Consider the following 12,622-nt stretch of genomic DNA (forward strand, 5'->3'; position numbering starts at 1 on the left):
CATTGCACCCAAGAACAAGACAATCTACAAAATTCTCCCAACCACTCACTGTTTTCATTTTAGATAGATAGATAGATAGATAGATAGATAGATAGATAGATAGATAGATAGATAGATAGATAGATAGATAGATAGATAGATAGATAGATAGATAGATAGATAGATAGATAGATAGATAGATAGAAAGATAGAACACTTTATTCATTCCCAAGGGGAAATTCATGATTTTATATATCCAGTCTGATCTTTCCATCCTACAATTCTTATCTGGATCTTTTTCTTTCTGGACATTTTACTGTCAAAACACTTTCCTCCAAACCCTCCCAGTGCTTAAAAAGAACCTGAGCCAACCTTCTTGGCTCCAGTTCCTCTGACTCAGTGACACTTTACCGCGTCCCATGGAGCAATGCCAGGACAGTTATTTGTAATTCAGTATAATTTTACAGCAGTTTGCTTCACATGAAATCCCTCTCACAGTCCAGCCAATGATAGTCATCTCTGCAGTCTCCACAGTCAGCCTCCATGTCCACTGCTGAAGTTTGAAGAGGCTTTGTCTGAGTTGTTTGTTTGTTTCACTTCTCAGTGACCTGAGTGTCAGTGGAGAAACCATCAGAGTGAGAGCGGTTTGTTTCAGGTGCCTCTGCAACCTGCCATAGAAGGACAGAGGCCGCTCAAGTTGTTTTTCTCAAAGTGCAGACAAAGATCTCAGAAGGGAGAGATGGAGAAGAGGATCTCTCTTTATTATTATTTTTTTTTTCTGTCTGCTAAGTCTTTTGTGTTTGTTGTTTTTTGTGATTTCTTCCTCTAAAGCTGTGAACGTGCCAATCTCGACTTTCATTGAAAAAGTTTTGGAACATCAGGGATAAAAGATTGTACTTCTTTTGAGAAAAGCACAAATACACATCTTATTCAAAGAAACCTAAAGAGAAAATGTTGTTTTCTGCAAAGGCAGATAGTTTTACTTGTTACAAGCAATTCAGACCTTACTTTTAAATAACTATACCTTCACTCAAGCCTTTTTCTGGAATTGGCAGGTGACTGCAAACACTGAGTGTGGAGTGTGCAGATACACAAGCAGTAAGTTTCATATTAACGTAGGGCTTTTCCATGCTTTTAATCAAAGAGAAAAGAACCATGAACAGAGGAATGAGAGATTGGGGGGTGACACGCAGGTGCTACAGGTTGGATTCCAGCCCAGGTGTCTGCTCAAGGTCTTGCCTCACGGGGCACATACCTTAGACTGCTAGGCCCTACTAGTGACCCAGATTTTTTACTTTTTGGGCATAAAGTGTCAAACTATCAGTTACGTAGTGTAGGGAAAATTGAGAAGAGAGTGCTGGTCAGCATAGAACCACTCTTAAGTGAATTATACATAATGATAAGATCAGTCAAGTTAGCCTCTAAAGGCATCACAGGTATCTTGGTGTTCACCCACCTGAGGAGCTGAAAAATCCTCCTGGATTTCTGTGCTCTCATTGTCAGCCAAAGCTGGAGGTTAAAAAAAGAAAAGAAAACCTCAAGGGTACAAGAGGTGAATCAGGGGGTCATGATGTGTCAGCATAAAACAACAACCTCTGCCAGACTTTCATTGTTTGTTTTATCTATATTATTTATCAGTTGTGGTGAGAAAGCAGCTTAATATGTCATAATTGCCTTTTTTGTGTTTTAACTGTCTTTTATGGATTAACCTTTTGTTTCTTTTTGTCAATAGTTTTACTTTGTCTCGTTCATCATGATCCTCGCCTGGTTTAGTTTTTTACTCCTTGGCCCCACTGGTTTTATGGAATGATATGGTAGAGTATAGTATTTGTGTGGCGTGATTTGGTATGTTTTTGTTTTTATTCTTTTCCCCATCGTACCCAAAAGTCATATTGTTTTGTGTGTGTTAGTTTCAGAGGATGAAAATTAATTCTCATATATGGAGCCAGAACACTGACAATAAGATTTTGAAACTTGGCATTGCAGAAAAAAATTGAATTGGACCTGACATGGAGGGGAGGGCTGGGGGTTGGGGGCGGGCTTGGAGCGCAAGAACACATTTCCTGGTTTTCAGGGGAAGAGAGTGGCCTCTGTTAGCAACCAGCAACTTGTTGTCTCTGTGGCTGTGATCGTACACTGGACAGTAATGGATGCAAGACCTCCTTGAACTCCAAAACCGCCAGTAGTTCTGTTTCTCTCTGTCAGTGTTTTTAGGGTCGGGTGAGGACACTGTTTTCTACGGAAGAGGATATGGGCCATTTTTGGTGGAGTAACGTCGAGATTAAATTAAAAATAATTAGAATAAATTGAAATGTCTAGACTAAAGTAGTAAAAAAATCTGAGATTAAAGTGGAAATGACTGGCCCTGAAGTATCCCCCATTATCAGCTCATTGGAAGGCGGTGTGCGTGACTAGAGGACAGACACCGAGCAGCAGACAGCAGAGAGGAACAACAGCAGGACAGTAGTGTAGAAAATAGTATCCTCACCTGATCTCAAAAATACCATCCAATAGAAACAGACCAACTGGCAGTTTGGGAGTTCAAGTGAACTTGCAGACATAACTGTCCAGCGTACGATCACAGCCACAGGGACGAGAGGTTGCTGGGAGCCGACAGAGGCCGCTCTCCTCTCCTGAAAACCTGGAAACACGTTCTCATGCTCCAAGCCCCGCCCCCAACCCCTACCCCTCCGCATTCATGTCAAAACACTCTGAGTAAGTTGAAACTGAAAACCAGTGACACTCAAATTAAAGGAATATAAAAGCACATCTTAATATGGGCATTGAAAAACACATCATAACATAAATAATCCTCAAAAATAGTTTCTTTTTTAATGTCTGTATTTATTTTTTTTTTCGATATTTTTGGTTTTAGTGCACAGAATGACAAAACTCTTCACTTCATCAGTTGCCACATACTTTAAACGGTGTTTTCAAGCTGAACCTTTTTTTTTAGTTACATGGCTGATCGATAAGTTGTCAGGAGGTCATTGGCATTTTGTCACCGTACCTTACGTTTACCAGTCCTGCCAGGTCAGATAAGAAATTACTGGAAGGTGCAGAGCTGGAGACTATTTCCACCTGATGGGTGTTAGTAAGGCAGAGTCAGACTGAACTCCTCTCAGGATGAAGAGGGATGGAAATATGCTCAGTCCCACTCGTTTTCATGCTTTGTTTGTAATAAACTTACATCTTATTCCTTTTTAATCCTCAGTAAATGTCCTTGAGTTGCATCCTGAGTGTGTCTGGAGCGTATTAAAATCCCATCAGAGAGTCAGCTCAAAACACTTTGTTTGTGAAATACAATATTAACGACACTCCTATAATACGTTCTATCAGCTCCTTCTCTGTAATACTGCTTTAAAAGAAATTTAATGGACAATAGAAACAAGAAGATGAGCCAACAACCTCAGTGCTTTACATAATTATTCAGCAGTGGGCCAAGATGAAAACCCTGTGCATTTGTCAGAAAATGAGAGTCAAGTTTTTTTTACATTTCACGGTGGCTGTGAAGGTTTCTCTTACTGTACAATGATCGGCCATAACATTATGACCACCTGCACGGTATTATCATTGTAGCATGGACTCCACTAGGCCTCTGAAGGTGTGCTGTGGCCCCAAGACTTGGCCTTCATGGATCAAACTTCAATATCCAAAACATCCAACAGACACCCACTTGGAGTGAGATCTGGACACTTTTTGGACCAACTCAACAGCCCTCCAGGCGATGCTTTTCCATCAGTCAGTGGTCGAAAAGCTTCAACAACAAACTGCGATGCTCTGACACCTTCTGAGCTCCAGTAGCTCTTCTGTTGGATCACTTTTGGTTGGTAGGGACCACTGCAGACCGGGGAAAATCCACAAGAGCTGCAAGTTGGAAGATGCTCAGAGCCAGTCATGGTATGGATGTATTAGAAGTTGCTCACAGCCTCGCATTGCCCATTTTTCCACTTTAGACATCAACCGTAAGGAAAAACTGTTCATGTGTTTCAAAATGCTTCCCATCCTCTGACAGGTGAAAATGTTGTGACATAATTGATGTTACTTTAATCTCTTTGTAGTTGTAATGTTTTGATGACTCAGCGCTGTTAATCAATGGTTGTGAAGGGAACAAAAGACAAGACGTTTTACATATTTTGACTCATTCATATTTTACAAAATCTGTGAAAATGAAGGCAATATCCCAACTGTTGAAATCCAAATCAAATGCTGGATGCAGTCAAAAGGATGTTGTTGTTTTTTTAATTGAGAATAGCTGTAGCCTAATGGAGTTCTGGTCACTACCTTTTCATTTAAGCTGTTCTGTGCTGTAGCTGTGTGTTTTGTATGGAAGACCAGAATGGCCATGACCTTTTTTGGAAAAAAAAAAAAAAACTCTTATACACTACAAAAACTTTTGTTTTCAAGGGATAATGTTCATGTCTGGTGATGGTTGATAACAACAAATCCACATATGAGCTCAGCCAGGCCAGGGGTCAACAGGTTTGGGGTTTTACATCCCCAAAATGAATGAGGAGAGGCTCAACACACAGCCAATGCACATGCAACTTTAAAGATGGTATGAGGAGGATCTGTTTTAATGTGACTGCCTTGCCAGGCCACATTACTCCAGGCATACGTTTGTTTTGGAATTTAATGGAGATTGGATTGAATCAAATTTTCTCAAGACAACTTTTTACTGGATACAACTTGCAGAGGTAAGGTATTTATCAGTACAGTTACATAACGCTACGGTTTGAAATGTGACGACAAACAAACATTGTAAGTTTGTAGCTTAGTTAAGTAGCCGGCTATATGTAATGCTATCAGCAGCCCAGCACTCTAAGACATGTCTGTAATGTGTAACGTTAGTAAATCCTGGTTAGCTATGTCCTGTCAGTCATCTACCAAGCAGAGCTAACGTAACCTCACTCTTCATTTTATTGATAGACTCTCAAGTTTGAACAGACCACTGCAGAACAACTGCTGACTGTGGGTTGGAGGGAACATTATCACAAACAGATTAGCCCCTGTGTTAGCCTTTAGCTCAGGCTGTATCACTCTCCTGTTGATCTTTCTTCTGCTCTTCTGTCTTTTTCTGTCTAACAGTTTGGCTCCTGTGTCCACCATCACTACAAAATTAATCATAGAAATCATTTCGGATGGTTGGCTCAGACTTGAGAAAAATTGCAGCACTTCAGAGGTAATCCTGGATTTTCTCAACAATCTTTGAGATGGGTTTTCCTTTTCCTGTTTAAAGCTGATAAAAAATGTATACTGCTGGAACTGCAATGGCAGCGTTCTGATAAATAATCATCAACTCAGTCCCTCTAATGATAAGTGAAGGCTGATGTACAGAATCCAGAGTAATGTGATGCAAAAATATTCAAAACTGCACACCCTTCAATGAGCTAAGTCAGTGTAAATGAGCCACCTATGTGTTTCTGCTCAGGTTGAAGTCATTCATATTCAAAACAGGTTCACAGCTTATCAACAGGACTCCCCACAGACTTCAAAACCCCTGTCAGAGGAAAGGGGAGTCTTTTCCAGCAGGCTGCAGGCTACCAGGTGGGTTACACAGTCTGCTGTCTCAGTGTGTCGTTGGGTTTGCAATACTTGCCCAAGAACACTCTGGTGCTTGACTGCAGAAGCTGGGATCACCCACTCTCCCACTGAGGCACAGCTGTACCTCCTCTTGGTACATGCAGATCTTATGTGTGCTCCTTCATGAGAGAGTCAGCATTCCTGTACATCTGGAAATGCCTTACTTTTTTGTGTAAATTGTGTTAGCAGGATAAAAAAAAAAAAAAAATGCTATTAATACACTGCCTGACCAAAAAAAAAAAATGTCACCACTAAAGAAAAAGGTCACACACTGTAATTTTTCATTGGACCACCTATAGTTTTGATTGTAGCACTCATTTGCTGTGGCATTGTTTCACTAAGCTTCTGTGATGTCACAAGGTTTATTTCCATCCAGTGTTGCATTAATTTTTCACCAAGATCTTCATTGATGATGGTAGAGTCTGACCACTGAGCAAAGTCTTCTCCAGCACATCCCAAAGATCCTCAATGGGCTTAAGGTCTGGACTCTGTGGAGGCCAATCCATGTGTGAAAATGATGTCTCATGCTCCCTGAACCACTCCTTCACAATCTGAGCCCAATAAATCCTGGTATTGTCATCTTGGAATATGGCCGTGCCATCAGGGAAGAAGAAGTCCATTGATGGAATAACCTGGTCATTCAGTATCTTCAGGTAGTCAGCTGACCTCTTTCTTTGAGCGCAGACTGTTGCTGAACCTAGACCTGACCAACTGCAGCAACCCCAGATCATAGCACTGCCCCCACAGGCTTGGACAGTAGGCACTAGGCATGATGGGAGATCACTTCATCTGCCTCTCTTCTTACCCTGATGGCCCATCAGCAAATACATGCCTTTTCTTCTGGCTGGCGTCACTGATTGGTGGTTTTCTTTAGGCTTCACAGCTGTTCAGTCCCAATCCCTTGAGTTCCCTTCACATTGTGTGTGTGGAAATGCTCTTACTTTCTCTACTAAACACGGCCTTGATTTCTACTGTTGCTTTTCTTAGATTTGATTTCACCGAACGTTTAAGTGGTCGCCGATCATCATCATTCATGATTTTTTCTGGCCACATTCCTTCATGGAAGACGATGGGCCCCCGCTATCCTTCCAGTTTTTAATAATACGTTGGACAGTTCTTAACCCAGTTTTAGTAGTTTCTGCAATCTCCTTAGATGTTTTCTCTGCTTGATCCATGCCAATGATTTGACCCTTCTCAAACAGACTAACATCTTTTCCATGACCACGGGATGTGTCTTTCCACATGGTTATTTAAGAAATGAGAAGCAGCTCAGTGCACCAGTAGTGGTTAAAAAAACTTGTTGCCAGCCGAAGATTAACCGCCCATGCAGTCATTATCCAACAGGAGGTTCTTACCTATTTGCTTAGTTGAATCCAGATTGCAACATTTTTTTTGGCCAGGCAGTGTATAATGTATCTCTGACAAAGACTGTTTTGTATATGTTTAGAAACTTGAATGAAACTATTTTAAAGAAAAGAAATGCATTATGGGTCTCCACTGCCCCATTTTGTCCTCAGAGGCCTGTTATCTGGAAGAGGATTATTTCAAAACCACCAAACAACCACTGAACAAAAAATCACTCAACACTTAATTTGGGCCTCAGCTTTGGCTGAAAGCTTTGCTGCTGAATTTTAAACAAGCCAGCACACAAGGAGCTTCTGACTGAGGCTGCAGTACAGACAGCTGCTCTCACCCAAAGAGGAGATTAAAAGAAATGTAGAGAAGTTTCTGTTCTCACCAAGCGATAGATGATTTTTCCCTGGAGCCTTTTGAGATGGAAGAAACAAAACTGGGAAACTACTCCTGACCTGTTCATCAGATCCTGGATTTATGGCATCTGCTGTTTGATGCTGTGACACCAAGATATCAAAATCTAAAGAGGATAATGTTTCAAATAATGTCTGCATGGGCTGAGGATCCTTGGGCTGCGTCTCTGTCCTTGTCCTTATTGTTAATTAATACTATGGATGTCCTTGCGTGACCCTCTCTGCACCCAGACAAAGGAAACAGCAGCTGGGTTATTGGAGACTCAGACCTCTCCAACTCTCATTACAATCTCAAGTTTTCACCCACGTCTCCCCGTCTAGTACCTCGTCACAGGTAACTGAGCACGCAGTATCATGCCCGGGGATCAAGGTGGAGACGGTGTTCGAGTGATAATATCCGTGACGAAATTAAGAACATGATCCAACCAGGTGACCACCGGTGGTCAGCTTTTCCTTCAGCCTGACGTTAACTTGGGGAGAACTGATCCTCTTGAAAAGCACACTGCAGTTAGTTTGTTATTCGACTCACCCTGGTTCCTCCTCAGCATGCACTGCATGAGATTTTATCTGTCTGGGAGAGTATGTGTTTATGAGCATGCTGTTTCTTTTGAGTATGTGAATGGCTAAAGGTTTCACAGCTTAAAACAAAAACAGTACCAACACATTTAAATGAAGCTACCTTGGGATTTGCAGCTGAACCTCACCCCACTCTCAGAGGAAAATAAAAACATCTGAAATGTATATTTTCATCTTTCAACTTTCACTCACCTCTTACCTGGGAAGTCCATTTCACAGCTCTGCTTTTTCTGCACTTTGTTGATCCAGCGTGTCTCAGGAAATTGCTGCTTCTATTTTCCCTGACTGAAGACAAAGACTTCAGAAAACAGTGGGAAGCTTTTATGTTTTTGGGACAACAGCCACATGGTAGCTGTTTGTGCTCGCCACTTCACTAATGACTCCTTTGTAAACAGGCCAGTGCAAGCTGGATTTGCATCTCAAGTGTTCCGTCTATAAAAACATTTTACAAAGTCTCAGAACCACAACATCAGGTACTGCAGCAATAGCTACAGCTATATGAGGAGCTAATAAAACTCAGACGTCTCTATAGATATACAGTGGTGGCAAAAATTGCCAGAACACCGAAGGATCTGAAGGTACGACCTTTTTAGAAAATTTGGCCTCCAAATCATAATCATGAAAAATGCAGATGGTTGCTCTGAGCACAATGAATATCAGATGTAGCAAGTCCTACGGTTTTTTTGTTTTTCTTAATCATTTTTTCAATTAAAGATGCTTTGAGGGTGATCTGTTTTAATTGCTATCCCTCGCCACCTTGTGGCCCAGAGTCTCACGCATACTGTCGTAAATTACTTAAAGTGAGGTGCGTTTTTTTGGGAATCAAATGGTGATTGGACAAAAATAGATTATTTTGTTCAAGACAACTTTTTACTAGAGACAACATGCAGACGTAAGGTATTTATTAGTACAGTTACGTCACGCCACGGTTTGAAATGTGACATCAAGCAAACGTTTTGTATTTAGACGTTAGATTGTATTCAACTTGACAACAACAAATCCACATAAGAGCTCGGCTAGGCCAGCAGGTTTGAGGTTTTACATCCCAAAATGAATGAGGAGAGGCTCATAAATGGTGCCAGACTCAACGCACAGCTAATGCACATGAAACTTTAAAGTTGCTATGAGGAGGATCTGTTTTGCACTCCATTGCCACCTTGTGGCCTGGAGTCTCCGCACACTGTCATGAAAATGTGACTTTTAACCAGGTGTGTGTTTGTTTTGGAATTAAATGGAGATCGGATTGAAAATTGTCTTTGTTCAAGACAACTTTTTACTTGATACAACACACCCAGGTAAGGTATCTATCAGTACAGTTATGTAGCGCTACGGTTTAAAAACGTGACAACAACAAAACGTTGTAAGTTTGTACTTAAGTTTAGCAGCTGGCTTTATGTTAGCCTGGTGCTCTGATATATCTGTAGGCTAATGTGACAACAAGTAAACACACTCAGTTTGTAAGTAGTTTAGTAACTGTCTATATTTTGCCCAGCTGGCAGCCTGGTGCTCTAAGACATGTCTGTAATGTGTAACGTTAGCGAATCCTGGTTATGTCCTGCCAGTCATCTACCAAGCAGAGCTGACGTAACCTCACTCTTCATTTTATTGATAGACTCAAGTTTGAACAGACCACTGCAGAATAACTGCTGACTGTGGGTTGGTATGAACATTAACCCAAACAGTTTAGCCCCAGTACTAGCCTGTAGCTCAGGCTGTATCACTCTCCTGTTGATCTTTCTTCTGCTCTTCTGTCTTTTTCTGTCTGACAGTTAGGCTAGGGTGACCAAGCGTCCTCTTTTGCCCGGACATGTTCACTTTTTACGTCCTGTCCGGGGTGTCCGGGCGGGTTTAATAAATTCACGAAAATGTCCGGTGTTCACTGATTTTCATAGGACCATTACGCGCGTCCGTAAATTGACCGGCGCTTGCAAACAACACTATGATGGACATCACTTACCGAGAGGCTGCCTTGTGGGCAGGTCTGCTCTGCGCGTGCACACACACGCATAGAGAGTGAGAGGGTCAGAGAGAAGGCGAGAGAGAGAGACATAGACGGAGAGCGGAGAAGACGGGGCTGTTTAGACAGCGGAGCTGTATTGCACGGAAGATGCCTAAGCGTAAGTGCAGCTTCACAGATGAACTGCAAAAAAAATTTCCGACATACCGTCCCGATGGGGACAAGTGGGAGGCAGAGTATACCGTGTGCAAAGCTGGCACATATGTCTCAGTGTCCAATAAAGGTGCTGGAGTTTTCAAAGCTCACATGGACACCGAAAAACATGACATGATGTTGCAGCCACGGACACAGGAGGACACTTCTAGATGCTGTACTCGTGCAACTTTATTTCAGCACTTTCACAGAACAGTTTTTCCCTTGTATCCTCCCTGCAGTGTCTTCATTTAGCTGCTGAGTATATGCTACGGTGCTCATGCTCTCTCCGTTACCGTCAAGCATCAACTCCAAAACACAACAACAGTCTTCTTCTGCAGTTTATCTATTGTTTCTGTTTAACCTGAGCGCAGGCGCCACCTGCTGGTGTAATAATGCAACCACGTCTACACTTAAACAAAAAAATATAAGACTGCAGGCATGTATGTAATTAACAATGACAAAATTGAACACTGACAAAATAACGGCTTAGTAGTGGGGTTTCTGATAAACAAATAAACAAAGGTCAAATGCAACAATACAAACTGACTGACCCCTAACACTCTCCCCCATTTTAAAATTGTCGTCCCGACATTTTAATTGTACCTTTCTTTACCTTAAACAGTTAAATCATGGACAATTGTAATCAAACCAAATGACAGGGCTTATCAAAGTCTACACTTTGAACTTAGAACTTAGACTACCGTGCACTGCAGCTAAGTATACTCCTGATATTATCAGTCCATGTGCCCTCAAATTAGCATAATATACTAATATTACAACAACCATGAGTTTGTACCTTTCGATGAGTCATTTTTTTTCCTTTAGAATTTCATAGACACATCTCCATCAACCACACATTCAGCCATCAGTCCTTTGTGGTCTACATGTACAAAATCCACAAAAGGCATTAAGGTATAACAGTCTTACATACTAGTCTAGTTTCCCTTCACCAAGGCCGCCAGTAACCTTTAACAGCTACCTCACAGTCAGCTACAGTTCTTTCTGCAAAACTTGGCTGACCAAGAGTATCATACGTCAGCATTCTGGGTTGCTTCTTCTGTCTCCATGGATACCGAGCTCTCTGCTCTGCCTCGTCAACCTCATCTCCTGAACTGCCAGAGTCTGCTGCGGCTCCAACCTCTGCGCTCTCCTCTGATGCTGGGGAAGGGACCTGGTCCTCTTGCTCCTCCTCTGCAGACTGGAGCGACCCCTGTAGATCCAGAACAGCACCCTCATCCTGTGGGTAGAACTCCTGAGCTGTAGGGTCGAGTGCAGATGACCTTGGTGACTTGGTTGAAGACCATGTGAAGGTTACAGCAGGAAAATCTTCATCCGAGTCATCCCCCACATCCTCTTGCATGCATTTGGTTTCAAGGTTTCTCCTTGTTTTGCCTTTTTTCTTTGCTCTGGTTATTGTTGGTGCCTGACTGCTCTCAGCTGTTGCTGGTAGGAACTCACAAGGAAACAACATATTTCTGTGCAGTATCCTTCTTCTACCTTGGCCGTTTTCGGGCTCCAACTCAAACACTGGACTGTTCTCTCCTTTTTGACTTTTGATTACATAAATGTTGTCTTCCCAGTAGGAGCGAATTTTTCCTGGTCCCCCTTTTTCAACATTTTTCACAAGGACACGACTGCCCACCTCCAGCACAGGACCCCACATTTTTTTGTCATACTGTCTTTTCCCTCTCTGAGCTGAGTAAGAGGCATGTTTGGATGCGATGTTGTAGGCTTCAGACATCCTCTGTCCCCACTGTTTAACATAGTCCTGATGAGGGCCCGAACAGTCCTTGTTCTCCACACCAAACAGAAGGTCCACTGACAGTCTAGGTGGTCTGCCAAAAAGAAGAAAGAAAGGCGAGTAGCCTGTTGCCTCACTCACAGTGCTGTTATAAGCATGAATGACCTTGGGAAGGTGACTTTTCCAGTCACTTTTCTGCTCTTCTGTGAGAGTTCTTAACATGGAGAGAAGTGTCTTGTTGAATCTTTCTGTCTGCCCATTTCCTTGAGGATGGAATGGAGTTGTATGAGAGCCACGGACACCTGACAACGCTTTTAAATGATGCAACAGTCTGTTCTCAAACTCTCCTCCCAGATCGTGGTGTAGTTTTTCTGGAAAACCAAACTTTAGACAGAAATCATTGAACAGTTTGTCTGCCACTGTTTTAGCTGATTTGTTTGTTGTTGCATAAGCTTGGGCAAAACGCGTGTAATGATCCATCACCACAAGGATGTACTCATAGCCCCCTCTGCATTCCTCCAGGTGCAAGAAGTCAACTGAGACAAGTTGGAATGGATGGGTGGTTTCGATACTCATCATAGGAGCGCGTGTCTGTCTGTTGGGTTTTCTTTTCTTTAGGCACTCACACACATTGGTCACGAAATGCTCTACATCTCTTTGCATTTTTGGCCAGAAGAAACGATCTCTTATCAGATTCAATGTCCTTTCTGTGCCCATGTGGCCCATTTTCTGATGCAGTTCTTCATATACAAGGGGGTGATACACCTCTGGAAGCACGAGTTGACTTCTTGTTTGAGTTTTCCTGTACATTGTTCCATCTGGCTT

The sequence above is a fragment of the Halichoeres trimaculatus genome, unplaced genomic scaffold (genome assembly GCF_033239565.1).
Source record: "Halichoeres trimaculatus isolate MK-OKI-2021-1 unplaced genomic scaffold, fHalTri1.1 fHalTri1_scaffold_10, whole genome shotgun sequence".
In the NCBI taxonomy this organism is placed as follows: domain Eukaryota; kingdom Metazoa; phylum Chordata; class Actinopteri; order Labriformes; family Labridae; genus Halichoeres; species Halichoeres trimaculatus.